The following is a 17,137-nucleotide window of genomic DNA, read 5'->3' as shown; positions in this document are numbered from 1 at the left end:
ATTATGTGGGATGGGTTTAGGTGATACCACTTCGTGCGGTAACCAACAAACCCGGGAGCATTCTAGATACGAGCTGACGGCCAGGTGGGGCATGCCAGACTCGTACTGTGGGCTCGGGAGCATTCCAGTTATGAGCCGAGGGAGACTCGTACTGTGGGCTCGGTGAAAATCCAGATGTGAGTTGTGGGCCCGGAAGGCAATCCAGACTCACACTGTGGGCCTAGAGGAAATCCAGTCTGTAAAGTTGTGGACCCAGTGCATACTGTTATTTTGTATATGTGTTATGTGCAGTGTATCGGTATTTTGGGGGAACTCACCAAGCCTCGAGCTTACTGTTTCAGTTTATTGTTTCAGGTACATCAGGGGATTGCAACAAGGCAAATACATGATCATACAGCTTCTCATATTTATTTTTATGTTTCTGGGATACTCTGATATTATACATTTTGAAAACAAGTTTTGTAATGATTTATGGTTTTGAAATGAATTTAAAAGTTTAAATTTGGAATGATTTTTATGGGTGTTATATTAAAGACCCTTAAATATGAAGGTTTGGATCACTTATGACCTCCTTCGACCTTTGGAGAGCTACTCGAGAAACCCTAGTCCTTATTTTCTCTTCTTTTGATCATTTTGACACCTTGAGAGGTCATTTTACCTTGTTTTGTGCTTAAAGCTTGAAGATAAAGATCATCATTAGTGCTTGGAAGTGAAGAGAGGTAGAATAGTCAACTTATAAATAGAATGGTAGAAATTTAAAATAACTGAAATTTTTTTTAATAGTCAATAATATATAAGAGAGGTAGAATAGTCAACTTATAAAAATAAGTATTTTGAAAATATTAGAAAACGCTTCAAAAAAATGTTAAAAATAAAGGTTTGGGCAAAATTTGATATTTTGAATATTTATAAAGAATAAATATATTATTTACAAATAAAATTGGACAAATATAATATTTTATGTTTAATAAAGGTATATACAAAGTCTCATTTTTTACGTTTTCATTTTAGACTTTGGCCACAATTGTTCCTTATGTAGAACATCAATTACAAAAGCTCTCCCTTAATTTATAGAAAAGGTCCATATACATATTTTTTTACAAAATATTTCATATGTTTAAATAGTATACTCTTTGGTGTTATGTCACAAAAGCTTCCCACTTCACTAGTCTACTTGAGGATACTTGTTTTTCAAGTGTGTTTTCATGAACAAGATGAGCTTTCCTCCACTGTCTGTCTACTTGAGGATACTTGTTCTTCAAGTGTGTTTTCATAAACAAGATGAGCTTTCCTCCACTGTCTGTGTGATCAACAGCTCCCCAAATTTGGAGAAGATTAAATTGAAGGTAAATATAAACACTACAAGAAAAGTCCTTTTTAGTGACCAGTTTTTTAGTGACGACCAAAAATATGGTCACTAAGTATATCGTTTAGTCACCATGTATTAAGTGGTCACTGAATTTTGATAACTCTAAAAATTTAGTGACCAATATTATGATAGTCGTAACTCACGGGTCACTAAAGTGTAATTTTATAATTAAATTATTTTTTATAACATGATAATAAATATTAGTGACTAAAAATGGTTGTCACTATATTTAAATAGTGACCAATAGTGGTCACTGTATTTATGGTTTAGTGACCAAAGAAAGTGGTCATTGTATTGAAAACTTACCAACTTACTAACTAAAATGTCACATAGAAACATTGCGATGACATCACGAGATCTAGCTGAAAAAATTGTAGATCTGAAGGAGGAAATTGTAGATCTAGCGTCAAAAATCATAGATCTGGAGCCGGATCTCGTAGATCTGCAGAAAAGAGTGTGTAGAAGCAGTGGCGATGGATGTTCAGACATGAAGGGGGTGGTAATGACGTGACATCAAAGGTAGGAGGAAGATATTCTAATCAAAATATGAGAAAACACACCATATCGGAGATACTAGCGGTGGTGGAGACATCGACACTGGTGGTGGTGGTGAAGTCATCGTCACTGGTGGTGGTGGTGGTGCAACAGCCGATGACAGTGATGATGTTAATCAAATTGGTTGTTGAAGGATATAAATGAATGTTTTTGCTCTAAATGTTAAAAGGGGAGAATTTGAAGTTAATAGATCTTAGACGCATCAGGTAATGGTTCTTATTCTTTTTTGGTTCTCATTTGAACATTTACCTATATATATATATATATATATATATATATATATATATATATATATATATATATATATATATATATATATATATATATATATGGAAAAAAGTTAATAACCATAAAATGATAACAGGAAATTTAAAAAAAAAATATATGACATAATGGTCATAAAATATCTTAAAATCGTTGGGGCCAATTGGCCAAAATTCATAAAATCATTCTTGAGATAGCATCTAAAAGTCAGAAATATATACGAGGACCACATTGACATTAAAGTTTAAACAGAGTGGTCAAAACTTCAAAAGATAAAACGTTTTGGGCCGGTTGTGCAGCAATCAAAAAGTTATAACCTAACGAGTGGAAACCCTTCGCTGCCTGCGGTTCACTTTCTCCGACACAGTAATAATGGTGGACGTTGTGCAAGCTCGAGGCATGTTCAATGAGTTCGACGACCTTGAGCACCATGGCTTGTTCTCTAGCCGTGAAATTTACGACATGGTGAAGCAACGTTGGAAGTTCGAATATAGAGCAAACGGTCAAGTCCCCTGAAACATCAACTACGCGAAATTTCTAGATTAGCTCATTCTCCTCCATAATACAGGGATGAATCGTAGGGATCTTCAACAAATTTGAACATGTATTAACATCTCTTATTCCATTTCTGTGAAGTTCTAACACATCAAACGTCCTTTATTTGGAAAACTCCTCCTGATTTGAATTTGTGACGTTTCTTTCCATTTTCGGTTTTGGTATTCATCTACTACCTTCGACCTATCTTTTCAGTATCTAAGGACACAATACATGAACTGGGAGTGCATTTTGAGTATATCTATCTCCCTCTTTTCATAATCGGTGAGCTCTCTCTCTCTCTCTCTCTCCAATTTACTTTACTCAGTCCAGGTGTAACAAACTCAACCTAATTGTGCATTAGTTAAGTTTCTCACCATGTTATAGATATAATTCATTGGGTAAAGAAATTGCTAATTACTGATTCTGGGAATATGGGGATCTTATTCACATTTGTAGTTCTATGTGAACAAGTAGTTTGCATGTTCAAACCTCAAATGAACTATTAAAATCAACAAAATGTTGAATAGGTATGTGATCCATTGGAATTGGATCATATTTTTGATAAACTGATTGTGCATGATTAGGGCGACATTGGTCTCGGATTCAACAAATGATTTGTATGTGTGCTTGACGTAATTATTTTAGTCACTTTGAAAATAACAAATACGTCTCATCACTTCCATCAAGGCTATTTTAAGTCTTTTTTTTACATCTTCTAACTCCTCTCTTTTTTATTACTATTTATTGAAGGAAATCTCTTTCACTATGCCTCTTTGCAATTCCAAAGGGGAGCAAGCAAAAGTGTTGTTTGTTTACAATGCTCCTTCATTAATATGTCTTTCTTGTGTTTCTTTATTTTTATTTCATCTCCTGATTTTAAATCTGAGTCACTACCATATGTAACTACTAATACTAACAATTTATGTTCATTGCCTAAGTGATAAAGCTGTTGGAAAAAAGTAATGGTGTTGGTTCTCAATGGTGGAGTAATTGGAGTGTTGGAATTACAAACACAATTGGCCCTGCAATGGGGATTGAAGCTCTAAAAATATCTGTTATCCTGCTCAGGTATTTAAATAGTATAAAAGAAAGTGATTTTGTAACAAATGCAATTTTTATTATCACTTATAAAACTTAGCTTCATAATAGAGAAACCTAGATCCAAGCATTAGGGTTTGTATGATCACATAGGATGTTCTTATGCCTAAAACCCATCACAACTAAGACCAATTGTGTGTAGTATTTGCCTTGATAAGGACCTACACTAACTCTTGAATATTTTTTTTTGTCAAGAAATGTTTGTTGACAAGAGAATCTTATATGTCAAGAGGTCGGTGGGAGTCTAAATGATCTTGAAAAGTTTCAAGAACTAATCAAGGGTAAACCTATTGTTAAACACTAAGCACACGACTTGAGGTTTGTAACCTATCGTGTTGACACAATTTTTGTTTCTGTGCCATTCCAGTTTAAGTCAACTATGCATATGAGTTCTCAATTAATTGCATAGAGGCAAGGCATCCTGATCAAAAAAACTTTTAATTAAATTTAGTCAAAGGACATATATTGATGTTATGTTGAAAAGATTCAACATAAAGGAATTCTATATATGGAAATATTATAGCAGGAGACTGGTTAAGTATCACGTTTTTCATTATGAATCGTGTCCCACACGCTTCGGGTATAGGATCGATCGCATGTGCTATAATATTCGAACGTTCTAAAATTTCCAAATGCATAGGGCATTAAGAGGGAAAAAGGACTAGAATCGGATTTGACTAGAATAATTAAACAACTGTCAAGGACAATCTAAGGTTCACTAAGGATTGGTCGGTTGTGAACAATTGGAAGTGTAGTAATGAATGGACCATAATGACATTATTATGATTAGATATGATTCTATTAATAATGAGTTGTCATATGGAAAATATGTAAATGTTTCCATATTGGGAGTTGGACGTTAAGAATTTATGTCTATATTAGAAAATTTTATGCAAGAAGGATGTTCAAAGAACTGTACTTTGAATAAGAGACATCATGTCTATGGAATTGCCTTGTAACAATCTCCAATAGAACACTTTGTAATATCGTTGGCAAAGTCTTGATGACTTTTGTGCAATAAGATTACAAAAGGGATCATTGCGTAAAATGTTAAAATCTAACATATTCTGGTGGTGGCAAGAATTTTGTCTCTTACACTAACAATAAGGATTAGGGATCGTGAAATGAGCATCATTGGAAATGTTTTTCAATTGATCTATTTCACAAAGTATGGACCATAGGTAAACAGAGTGTGCATGCTTGGTGCATAGGACAACTGTTGTTATAATTCAGGTAATAAGTTGATTATCTGAAACATTATACAATAGATAATGTGTAATCAATATGGTGAGTAAATAAAAGGGGTTTTATTTATACTCAAAAGTTTGGTGCCATATTAGATTCAATTATTATTGTGTTTCACTTTGCATGTTTTGACTTTCCGAATAATAAGATTATTCAAACCATCCACAGTCGCTCATACTTTGGAAGTAGGTATGAAAGAAGATTTTCATGAATTGGCTTGTAGATTGTCTAAAGTGTATTAGACATAGCAAAATTCTGCTACAACATTCATGAGTGCTTATGAATTAAGATTCGAGCATTGGATTAAACTCACGCTCACTTGGATCGCTTCATGGATTTTATCACGAGTGATTGGTGAGACAATAATATCTTACATTCTTGAAACCGAGACGTGTGAGTTGTAATTTACAAGTCGATTGCACATTGATAATATGTAAACGCACCAGTAACTTGTTGTTATAAAACCTATTGTTGTGTGTGATTTGATAAGTAGGTACAAGCGAGCACTGAGTCGAAGTTTATCTGTTCCTTTTACCCAATGTGGGATAAAAGCGATATTTGTGGGCCCCTCGATGATTTAGTGATGACATCCTAAGTGCTTGGCCAAGCATGGACTAAGTTGATGTGTTCAATTGTAGTATATTGTCAGTCATCATAAATCGGAAATCAGGAAACACATGAACACAGAGTATGATTAAAATCGGGAAACATACGAGATTCATTCTTGACGTTCTATATATCGACAAATTTGTATTTATGAGGACATCAACTTCCATTTAGATTGTTTTGACTAACAAGCAACCGATATACTTTTCATCTTTTATGACACACATTGTTGTATCGGGTTGAACGTAAAACTTTTAAAAATCATAAATTATGCATACGAAGTAAAATTTGGGCGTTCTTTATACTCATGAAGCTGTCATCACGACTACCATAATTTTCTTTATGATTATGTATCCTAAATAATCTTCTTTTTAAAATGTTAATTTATAAGATTTCCTACAAATATTATATACTCATAATATGTGTCTATATAACGTGTATACAATAAATAAATATTTATATACATTGTAACACGTATAATGAACAATTATCTTATTCAAGGATTTTAACTATTCAATAAAATGAACAATTATAACTAAAATCATTTAATCGTTTAGTCATAACTTATAAGCATTATAGTGTCAGACCCCAATTTGATAGGGAGTAGTTGGTCGTAGAGTCATGGGGTGCACGGAGGTGGTGCTCAAGACCACATAGCTAATACAATAGGTATACATGAGGCTGGAGACTGTGCATGGATGGCATTAGAGATATACAGGTTGGCGTTGGTTTGATCTCGAGTTCTAGGTCGTAGATTTTATACCTTTGAAGGTGTCACCCTGGAAGGGTGTTATTTGATTTTGGAAGCGGGGTAAGTTAGGCCCCAGATTCATCAGACCATGCTGAGTGATTGCTAGGGTGGGCAAGGGTGCTTATCGGTTGGATCTACTCGAGGATCTTAGTCAGATTCATTACACTTTTCATGTCTCCCATATACAAAAGTGTTTAGCAGATTATTCAATGGTAATGCCTTTGAACGACATTTAGGTGGAGAGAGACCGATAACCTTATTGATAGGAAGATAAAGGGCTAACGCAACAAGAAGGTGACTTTGGTAAAGGTGTAGTAGCAGCACCGAGAGGGTTCTAAGTGGACCTAGGAGCCTGATGAGGAAATGCACGAGCATTACCTAGAGTTGTTTATTGTTATGGATTTTGAAGAAGAAATTTGATAAGTAGGGGAGAGTTGTAACATCCCTATCATCGGTATGTAAATTATTTTGGTTCTATTTTGCTTACTTGCTCAAAAACTGAATATCGAAATTTATCGCAATAGGTGCGAAAAGCATCTTTAGGGTGTGACACTCCTAGCCCATGGGGTGAACATGTATTTAGGGTTTTGGGGGAGTTTAAATGTAACATCCCAAGATTTTGCAGGTATTCCAAACCCTCTTCTATCATTACTTTGTCATTTATAGTCCTTGGGGTTGGAAGTGAAGAGCCAAGATAAGTTTAAGTGACAAGTTTGCAAACTTGGGCCAAGAAGGAGTATGATGCGCTTACATAAGAGTACGCTAAGCGTACTAAGGTCCGCCTTAGTATGTTGGGCGTACACTTGTGTACGCTTGGCGTACTAATGTCAAGGTGAAACCCTAATATTTAGGGTTTGGGGCCTATATTAACAACATTATGAGCACCAAACCTTCCCTTACCTCAACCTCCACTGATTATAGTCGTCTTCCCCAAACCCTAGCCTTTCCTTTGTGTGTTTGAGCTTATTGAGTGTTTTCTTGAGTGCTTTAAGAGGAAGGTATTGCATCAAAGAGTTGGAGAAGAAGATCAAGCTTGTAGATCTAAAGTTAGCTTGTGCCCTAGAAGCTCTAAAAGGTATAAAGCTCCAAACTTTATGCATATATGTATAGATCTTTCCATTTTTCTTTAAAAGAACCATTTATTGTCCCAAAAAGCCATAAGGTGGTGCATGATGTGATTTGGACGAAAAGGACTGTCCTTCTAGACTCTTGAAGGGACCTTGAGTGATAAAAATGAGGTCCCATTAGCTGAATGTGTCCCATGCATGGAAAAAGAAGGTCTTAATGGACATTAAGAGCTTTTTAGACGTCCAAAGTAATAAAGTTCATGACTTTATGGGTCCTAGGCATGTTAGGTCATTGGATCTGAAGTTTAGACTTAAGTGCTTAAGCCATTAAGCACTTAATAAGGTTTTAGCAAACCATCGAGTACGCCCAACATAAATCCAATATGCCCAACCTACTAGGTCAACCACCCCGATGGTGGTCAATATCTGGACAAGTATGCCTCACGTACCAAAGGAGTATGCCCCGCATACGTCCTCTGTTGGGCCTTTGACAAATGGGCTTCGGGTTTTGGGTTGTTTATGGACTAATTGGTTTTGGGCTTTTGCTGGACTTTATGAATAAGATATTTTGGGCCATGTAGTGATAATGGATCATGGGATTAGGCCCAATTAGGAAGTTCGGACCAATTTAGTAAATTGGGCCAATAATGGGCCTTATATACATATGGACTTTCAAGGTTATGGACATGGTATTGGGCCTTGGCCCAATAAAGAGAATGGACATGATGGATTGTGTGGAAACATAGTCAAGACTGTAATGTTGAGTATTGACTTGATATTTATTATGTGATAGTTCGGGATTTCCGATGAGACAACGATCAGAGATTTTCGGTACTTCGGCACTACTTGCGAGGTGAGTTACCTCACTATACTAAGGGGTCTAAGGAACCAAGGCCAGCCCATTGGATATGATATCCTAGTAGTGGTAGTATGTTGAGTATGAGTTAGTGTTGCATGCTAGTTGTTATGTCAGTTAGGTAGATCTGTAGGACTACCTGTAGTATTATGTAATCATCTGTATGTGCATTAGTTGTGTTATATGTCGACATATTATGTGGGATGGGTTTAGGTGATACCACTTCGTGCGGTAACCAACAAACCCGGGAGCATTCTAGATACGAGCTGATGGCCAGGTGGGGCATGCCAGACTCGTACTGTGGGCTCGGGAGCATTCCAGTTATGAGCCGAGGGAGACTCGTACTGTGGGCTCGGTGAAAATCCAGATGTGAGTTGTGGGCCCGGAAGGCAATCCAGACTCACACTGTGGGCCTAGAGGAAATCCAGTCTGTAAAGTTGTGGACCCAGTGCATACTGTTATTTTGTATATGTGTTATGTGCAGTGTATCGGTATTTTGGGGGAACTCACCAAGCCTCGAGCTTACTGTTTCAGTTTATTGTTTCAGGTACATCAGGGGATTGCAACAAGGCAAATACATGATCATACAGCTTCTCATATTTATTTTTATGTTTCTGGGATACTCTGATATTATACATTTTGAAAACAAGTTTTGTAATGATTTATGGTTTTGAAATGAATTTAAAAGTTTAAATTTGGAATGATTTTTATGGGTGTTATATTAAAGACCCTTAAATATGAAGGTTTGGATCACTTATGACCTCCTTCGACCTTTGGAGAGCTACTCGAGAAACCCTAGTCCTTATTTTCTCTTCTTTTGATCATTTTGACACCTTGAGAGGTCATTTTACCTTGTTTTGTGCTTAAAGCTTGAAGATAAAGATCATCATTAGTGCTTGGAAGTGAAGAGAGGTAGAATAGTCAACTTATAAATAGAATGGTAGAAATTTAAAATAACTGAAATTTTTTTTAATAGTCAATAATATATAAGAGAGGTAGAATAGTCAACTTATAAAAATAAGTATTTTGAAAATATTAGAAAACGCTTCAAAAAAAATGTTAAAAATAAAGGTTTGGGCAAAATTTGATATTTTGAATATTTATAAAGGATAAATATATTATTTACAAATAAAATTGGACAAATATAATATTTTATGTTTAATAAAGGTATATACAAAGTCTCATTTTTTACGTTTTCATTTTAGACTTTGGCCACAATTGTTCCTTATGTAGAACATCAATTACAAAAGCTCTCCCTTAATTTATAGAAAAGGTCCATATACATATTTTTTTACAAAATATTTCATATGTTTAAATAGTATACTCTTTGGTGTTATGTCACAAAAGCTTCCCACTTCACTAGTCTACTTGAGGATACTTGTTCTTCAAGTGTGTTTTCATGAACAAGATGAGCTTTCCTCCACTGTCTGTCTACTTGAGGATACTTGTTCTTCAAGTGTGTTTTCATAAACAAGATGAGCTTTCCTCCACTGTTTGTGTGATCAACAGCTCCCCAAATTTGGAGAAGATTAAATTGAAGGTAAATATAAACACTACAAGAAAAGTCCTTTTTAGTGACCAGTTTTTTAGTGACGACCAAAAATATGGTCACTAAGTATATCGTTTAGTCACCATGTATTAAGTGGTCACTGAATTTTGATAACTCTAAAAATTTAGTGACCAATATTATGATAGTCGTAACTCACGGGTCACTAAAGTGTAATTTTATAATTAAATTATTTTTTATAACATGATAATAAATATTAGTGACTAAAAATGGTTGTCACTATATTTAAATAGTGACCAATAGTGGTCACTGTATTTATGGTTTAGTGACCAAAGAAAGTGGTCATTGTATTGAAAACTTACCAACTTACTAACTAAAATGTCACATAGAAACATTGCGATGACATCACGAGATCTAGCTGAAAAATTGTAGATCTGAAGGAGGAAATTGTAGATCTAGCGTCAAAAATCATAGATCTGGAGCCGGATCTCGTAGATCTGCAGAAAAGAGTGTGTAGAAGCAGTGGCGATGGATGTTCAGACATGAAGGGGGTGGTAATGACGTGACATCAAAGGTAGGAGGAAGATATTCTAATCAAAATATGAGAAAACACACCATATCGGAGATACTAGCGGTGGTGGAGACATCGACACTGGTGGTGGTGGTGAAGTCATCGTCACTGGTGGTGGTGGTGGTGCAACAGCCGATGACAGTGATGATGTTAATCAAATTGGTTGTTGAAGGATATAAATGAATGTTTTTGCTCTAAATGTTAAAAGGGGAGAATTTGAAGTTAATAGATCTTAGACGCATCAGGTAATGGTTCTTATTCTTTTTTGGTTCTCATTTGAACATTTACCTATATATATATATATATATATATATATATATATATATATATATATATATATATATATATATATATATATATATATATATATATATATATATATATATATATATATATATATATATGGAAAAAAGTTAATAACCATAAAATGATAACAGGAAATTTAAAAAAAAAATATATGACATAATGGTCATAAAATATCTTAAAATCGTTGGGGCCAATTGGCCAAAATTCATAAAATCATTCTTGAGATAGCATCTAAAAGTCAGAAATATATACGAGGACCACATTGACATTAAAGTTTAAACAGAGTGGTCAAAACTTCAAAAGATAAAACGTTTTGGGCCGGTTGTGCAGCAATCAAAAAGTTATAACCTAACGAGTGGAAACCCTTCGCTGCCTGCGGTTCACTTTCTCCGACACAGTAATAATGGTGGACGTTGTGCAAGCTCGAGGCATGTTCAATGAGTTCGACGACCTTGAGCACCATGGCTTGTTCTCTAGCCGTGAAATTTCCGACATGGTGAAACAACGTTGGAAGTTCGAATATAGAGCAAACGGTCAAGTCCCCTGAAACATCAACTACGCGAAATTTCTAGATTAGCTCATTCTCCTCCATAATACAGGGATGAATCGTAGGGATCTTCAACAAATTTGAACATGTATTAACATCTCTTATTCCATTTCTGTGAAGTTCTAACACATCAAACGTCCTTTATTTGGAAAACTCCTCCTGATTTGAATTTGTGACGTTTCTTTCCATTTTCGGTTTTGGTATTCATCTACTACCTTCGACCTATCTTTTCAGTATCTAAGGACACAATACATGAACTGGGAGTGCATTTTGAGTATATCTATCTCCCTCTTTTCATAATCGGTGAGCTCTCTCTCTCTCTCTCTCTCTCTCCAATTTACTTTACTCAGTCCAGGTGTAACAAACTCAACCTAATTGTGCATTAGTTAAGTTTCTCACCATGTTATAGATATAATTCATTGGGTAAAGAAATTGCTAATTACTGATTCTGGGAATATGGGGATCTTATTCACATTTGTAGTTCTATGTGAACAAGTAGTTTGCATGTTCAAACCTCAAATGAACTATTAAAATCAACAAAATGTTGAATAGGTATGTGATCCATTGGAATTGGATCATATTTTTGATAAACTGATTGTGCATGATTAGGGCGACATTGGTCTCGGATTCAACAAATGATTTGTATGTGTGCTTGACGTAATTATTTTAGTCACTTTGAAAATAACAAATACGTCTCATCACTTCCATCAAGGCTATTTTAAGTCTTTTTTTTACATCTTCTAACTCCTCTCTTTTTTATTACTATTTATTGAAGGAAATCTCTTTCACTATGCCTCTTTGCAATTCCAAAGGGGAGCAAGCAAAAGTGTTGTTTGTTTACAATGCTCCTTCATTAATATGTCTTTCTTGTGTTTCTTTATTTTTATTTCATCTCCTGATTCTAAATCTGAGTCACTACCATATGTAACTACTAATACTAACAATTTATGTTCATTGCCTAAGTGATAAAGCTGTTGGAAAAAAGTAATGGTGTTGGTTCTCAATGGTGGAGTAATTGGAGTGCTGGAATTACAAACACAATTGGCCTTGCAATGGGGATTGAAGCTCTAAAAATATCTGTTATCCTGCTCAGGTATTTAAATAGTATAAAAGAAAGTGATTTTGTAACAAATGCAATTTTTATTATCACTTATAAAACTTAGCTTCATAATCATACCATGTTTACAAAATATTAATCAATCTTAATCTTTTGCACAGTGATGCTAATGGGGTTTCTAGTTTATGTTGATGGTGCCGTTTCGTTATAATATTGGATCACTTCTTCAGTAATGTGTGTGAACTAGATTTGGTCTTCAACTTCTAAGGCACTTCAAATTTTTTTTTTTTTTTTTGATGTAGTGAATATTTATGTTTTGTTGCCTGTTATTTTCTATATCTAAGACCTAATTGTGATTTGTTAAAAGGTGTATTTGATTTTAGACTAGTAGGTAATCATTTTCTGGCCCAGATGATGTATAACACATAACTAACACTCTTTTGTCCAAACAATAGGTCATATTTCCAAAAAATCATCTTCTGCCAAAGCTGTTCACTTATTCACTGACCCAAAAATATGAAGAAGTCTACCAAGAGAATGGTGTCAACCTCATGAAGGTTCTCCCTCCTACCTCTTACCAACACATGCTTAAATCTTTTGTTGACATGATGTTTCATTTTCAGGGTGCCTCTATAAAAAGCTTGACATCTGGTCCTTATGGAAAATGTAACTGGTGTTAAATTTGAAAATGGATATACCATTGAAGCAAATTTGGTAATTTTACAATTACATTGATCAATTTCACTGTTTTATGTTCTAACAACTTCTTGATTAACCCTTAAGTGCATGAAAGGTAAAATGGGTATATATGTTTCATCTCCCCTTAAGAACATTAAAGGTTATGGAGGGGTTGTTCCCATCACATTAGTTGGAGTCACCTTGTTTTCTCCAGGGAAATGTATTTTGAAGCTTATAAAATATACTCCTGTGACAAGTAATTGGTATGATACAATGATACCCATTTGTTGTTTTTCCCATTTAGGTTAAGTGATTGGGGCTTTGTGGTTAGATCAGAGAGGATGGAAAGCAAAATGATGTACGTAGTTGTATGACTACAGGTAATACATGTATGGTTTTTGTTAAATAAATTAATAATAAACAAAAAGAGATTTGTATTTGGCTATTTTATAGATGTTCAAGCGTTGTGGAGGGTGTTGTGTCTTAGTTTCAAAGAGTGGTTAAAAGTTTCCAAATTGATGATGACCAAAATACTAGTGATGAAGGAGAAAACATCTCACTGCTACTACACGATTTCAGAACAACTCACTTCATTTGCGTCTTTATAAAGCAAAAATCAAGGTAACACCCACCCCACCTCCACCATTAATTTCATGTGAAAAAGACAAGAATGCCCTTCTCATTAAATGAACAAACCTAACTGATATCGTTGTTTTGTAGGCAAGTAGGCGGTTACAGATGCAAAATTCAATTAAAAAGGCCTTAGAGGAAGCTAGTCACAAGGCCTCCCTATACCCATAATAGTGATTGATAACGATCTATATCACATTCTTTTGTAACAACTATATTTGTATACAGTTTATAAAATGAGTAAGCCAATTGCAACAGGAATACTTACTGTTTTTGGAAATCTATTTTGTTGGTTGTTGTTGTCCAAAATTTGTTCTAAGGTGAATATATGATGTTTCTAGCCATTTCAGTATTGTATATTGTAGGTTAATTTAAAGTTACTTAAATGGGTTAAATACAAGAAATAGCAGCAAAAATCAGTGACGAATTTTTTGGTAACTAATTGAATTAATCAGTGATGACTTTTTATGGTTACTAATTGGATAAATCAGTGACGACTTTCTATGGTCACTAATTGGACAACACAGTGACGACTTTTTATGGTCACTAATTAGATGAAACAATGACGACTTTTATGGATTAGTGACAACATTTGGTGACGAAACCGGTCGTCACAGAGTTAGTGACCAATATATTTTAGTCACTATTTAGTGACTGGTTTTATATTTTGGTCACTAATCAGTTTTTGTGACGGACCTATAGTGACGACAAGTGACGACCAAAAGTTTGGTCACTAAATCATTTAGTGACGACTACTTCAACTGTTAGTGACCATTTCGTTTTCGTCACTAATTGGCATTTTTTTTTTGTAGTGAAACATGTTATGATCACACGTTGTAATGGATATCCATAATTTTATTCACAATTTTGACATGCTTTTTTATTAGATGGTTTATTGTAATGAGCAAACTTTCGCTACTTTGCTTGATCTTGAAGACTATTCGGGCCTCAACTTGGATCATCTTAAAGAAGTGGAGATTACAGGTTTATATAACTATGCTCTTGAAATTGAGCTTGTGAAGCTCATCATGGCTAAGTCACATGTGCTGAAGAAAGCACGAATCGAGCTCAATGCATCGGTTTCTGTTGATGCAGAAGTTATGATGCTTCGAGATTTATTATACTTGCAATTTCCACGTGCATCACCAGCAGCCAAGCTCATTATTGAACGCCCTAAAGAATTACTTGTGAAGGCAAATTAAATTTTAGTGATGAAGGTTTAATCGTTAAAATATAAGGATTGTTAAAGCGCAATGCCTTTTGTCTATTTTGAACCTGTTTAGTTTAGATGTCTCTTTTGGATTGATTACGACTACTTTTTTATACTCGTAATATATCTGTTAACTTGATTTTAAAACACTAATTTGGAGTACGGATATGCGGCTTGTTTGAAGTTTTCTTTGATCCTGTTCGCTTTGTTTTGTTGCATGTCATGATTTTGTCGAGTTTGATATTCAATATAATACATTTGTGGCTTTGAACAAGCAAACAAAATGTCGTTATTTCAGTTTCAATCATAAATTTACAAAAATGGCAAACCATAAACGCACATGTCAATTTCTTGTTTTGCCGTTTCAGGCCATACTCGCAATTCTGCTTTTGTGTGTGTAACTTATAAGAAAAGAGATAATTGCATTTAAATATACTCTCTCCGTCTCAAATTATTGTCCACAGACGAAAAACACATAGATTAAGGAAACATTAATTAACATTAACTTTATACAATAAAATGACTGTTTTGTCCTTACTTTGCTTTTAATGTTTCATTAAATGCTTAGTTAGTTAAGTAATAATGAGGGGTACTTTGGTAAAATGTTATTTATTTTTAGAAATTGACTATTATTATGGGACAAACCAAAAAGGAAAGATGGACTATAAATTTGGGACAGAGGGAGTATAATATTATCTTCATATTTATAATCTACATGCTTATTAAGTAGAGTAAAACACATCGATCCAACTTGAATAAACTCATGGAAAAAAATATTCTAAAATTCCAAAATTTTATACAGCTTAAAGGAAAACTATGCTTATTAGCAACCTACTTCCACTTCATTTCTACTTTGGTCAACGCTGGTGTTTGCAAATGATAACTAATAACCATTGAACTAAGACCGATTGTTTTGATTAATTTTGACCAGAAAACTTGTAAAACTCTGTTGTGGTTTGATGCTTGTCTTCAAGTGATAAATGACATAACATATATATATATATATATTGCTGATAGCTTTGTTCTTCAGGAGAGTTCTTGCCAAAGTGACGCAGAGGTGGGGAGTTTTCGAAAGAAAAGTTAAGTTGCAGAGGTTTCTTTCAATCAAAGAAAATGTTAAAATAGGAGAAATCAGCAAATATTCCCCTTCATATAAAATTACAACCAATACATTTAGTGGGTCTATATATCACAGTACCCAAATAATTGGCAAATGGTGTCCACTAAAAGAAAAAAAAAAAAAAAAAAAACTAAAAACAATAAAAGACATATGCATAGAACACCTAATATCGTTCAATAGCGTTTTGTCAAACAACTGCGGTGCAGTAATGAAAAACCTGAAATCATCCGGATGGAATTTGATTTCAGAGGAGATGATATCCTATTCCATCTAGCCTATGCCAAAACATGTCTTTTTCAGATGAAAACTAATCGACTACATAAAACTTTGGGAAATTAAGTAATCTAATCTATACAAATGGCATTTTTGATAATAATAATAATAATAATAATAATAATAATAATAATAATAATTTTTTTTTTAGTAAAATGACCACTATGTCCTGAACAATGTGTTCTGGAGTGAAGTCCGGAACCCCTAAGGAACATTTCGGACCGGAATTTAGGAGTAATGTTTTTTTTTTTGTTTTTTTTTTTTAAATTAAATTAAAGGTTGGTCCTTTCTAAGGTGTTCATTTGTGTGTTTAATTATGGTTTATTGGTTGTTAACTTACATATGGTTTTTGAAAAACAAACTGTATTTATTGCAAAAAGTAACGAAAAAAATACATGAAACCCTTAAATATATTGCAAAAAGAAAATCAACATCTTTACTTTTGTGTTTTTCAACGGTTACCTTAAATATTTGGCGCCATTATTTACAAGGCAAAACTTGAAGCATTTAAAACTACAAAAGCAGTCAATTCAACCGCCATATACGTTCTCTGGATTTCACTGGTTGACAAGCCTGAATTTTTACAATGCTAACATAACTTCTGGTGATCTTCTACTATTTCCAAAACTCGTCGATACTAAAAACTATAGTATTGGTAAAATCATTCATTCTACTTATGTTCATTTTTAGTAATTTCACTTATGCTTAGTTAATTCCTATATTTTTTGTTTTTATCGTAGAGATGTACTACTGGTTGTAAGATTATTAATCTTAGGCTGTTCTTTGCATTATTAGTTATAAATATATATCCATAACACATTTCCTCGGTCCCATGAATTCCATAGATTCCTATTGAAGGTCTGAATTCCAGAGGTATTTGACATTCATGG

General features: G+C 34.1%; 1 long non-coding RNA gene across 2 annotated transcripts; it reads left to right on the top strand.

The window, feature by feature from the left end:
- The first annotated feature begins 11,528 nt into the window (after positions 1–11,528).
- LOC145100029 (uncharacterized) lies at positions 11,529–13,982 on the top strand. Of its 2 annotated transcripts, XR_013704775.1 has the most exons (6): positions 11,529–11,582; positions 12,243–12,893; positions 12,960–13,050; positions 13,319–13,394; positions 13,468–13,635; positions 13,735–13,982. It is a non-coding gene; the product is annotated as an uncharacterized LOC145100029 (long non-coding RNA). The 2 variants fall into 2 exon arrangements; XR_013704774.1 differs by having other exon boundaries at positions 13,319–13,635.
- Positions 13,983–17,137: the final 3,155 nt, after the last annotated feature.

Source organism: Lactuca serriola, chromosome 4 (assembly GCF_051521515.1).
Source record: "Lactuca serriola cultivar US96UC23 chromosome 4, Lser_US96UC23_V15, whole genome shotgun sequence".
NCBI lineage: Eukaryota > Viridiplantae > Streptophyta > Magnoliopsida > Asterales > Asteraceae > Lactuca > Lactuca serriola.
This window is presented reverse-complemented; position numbering and strand designations above follow the sequence as displayed.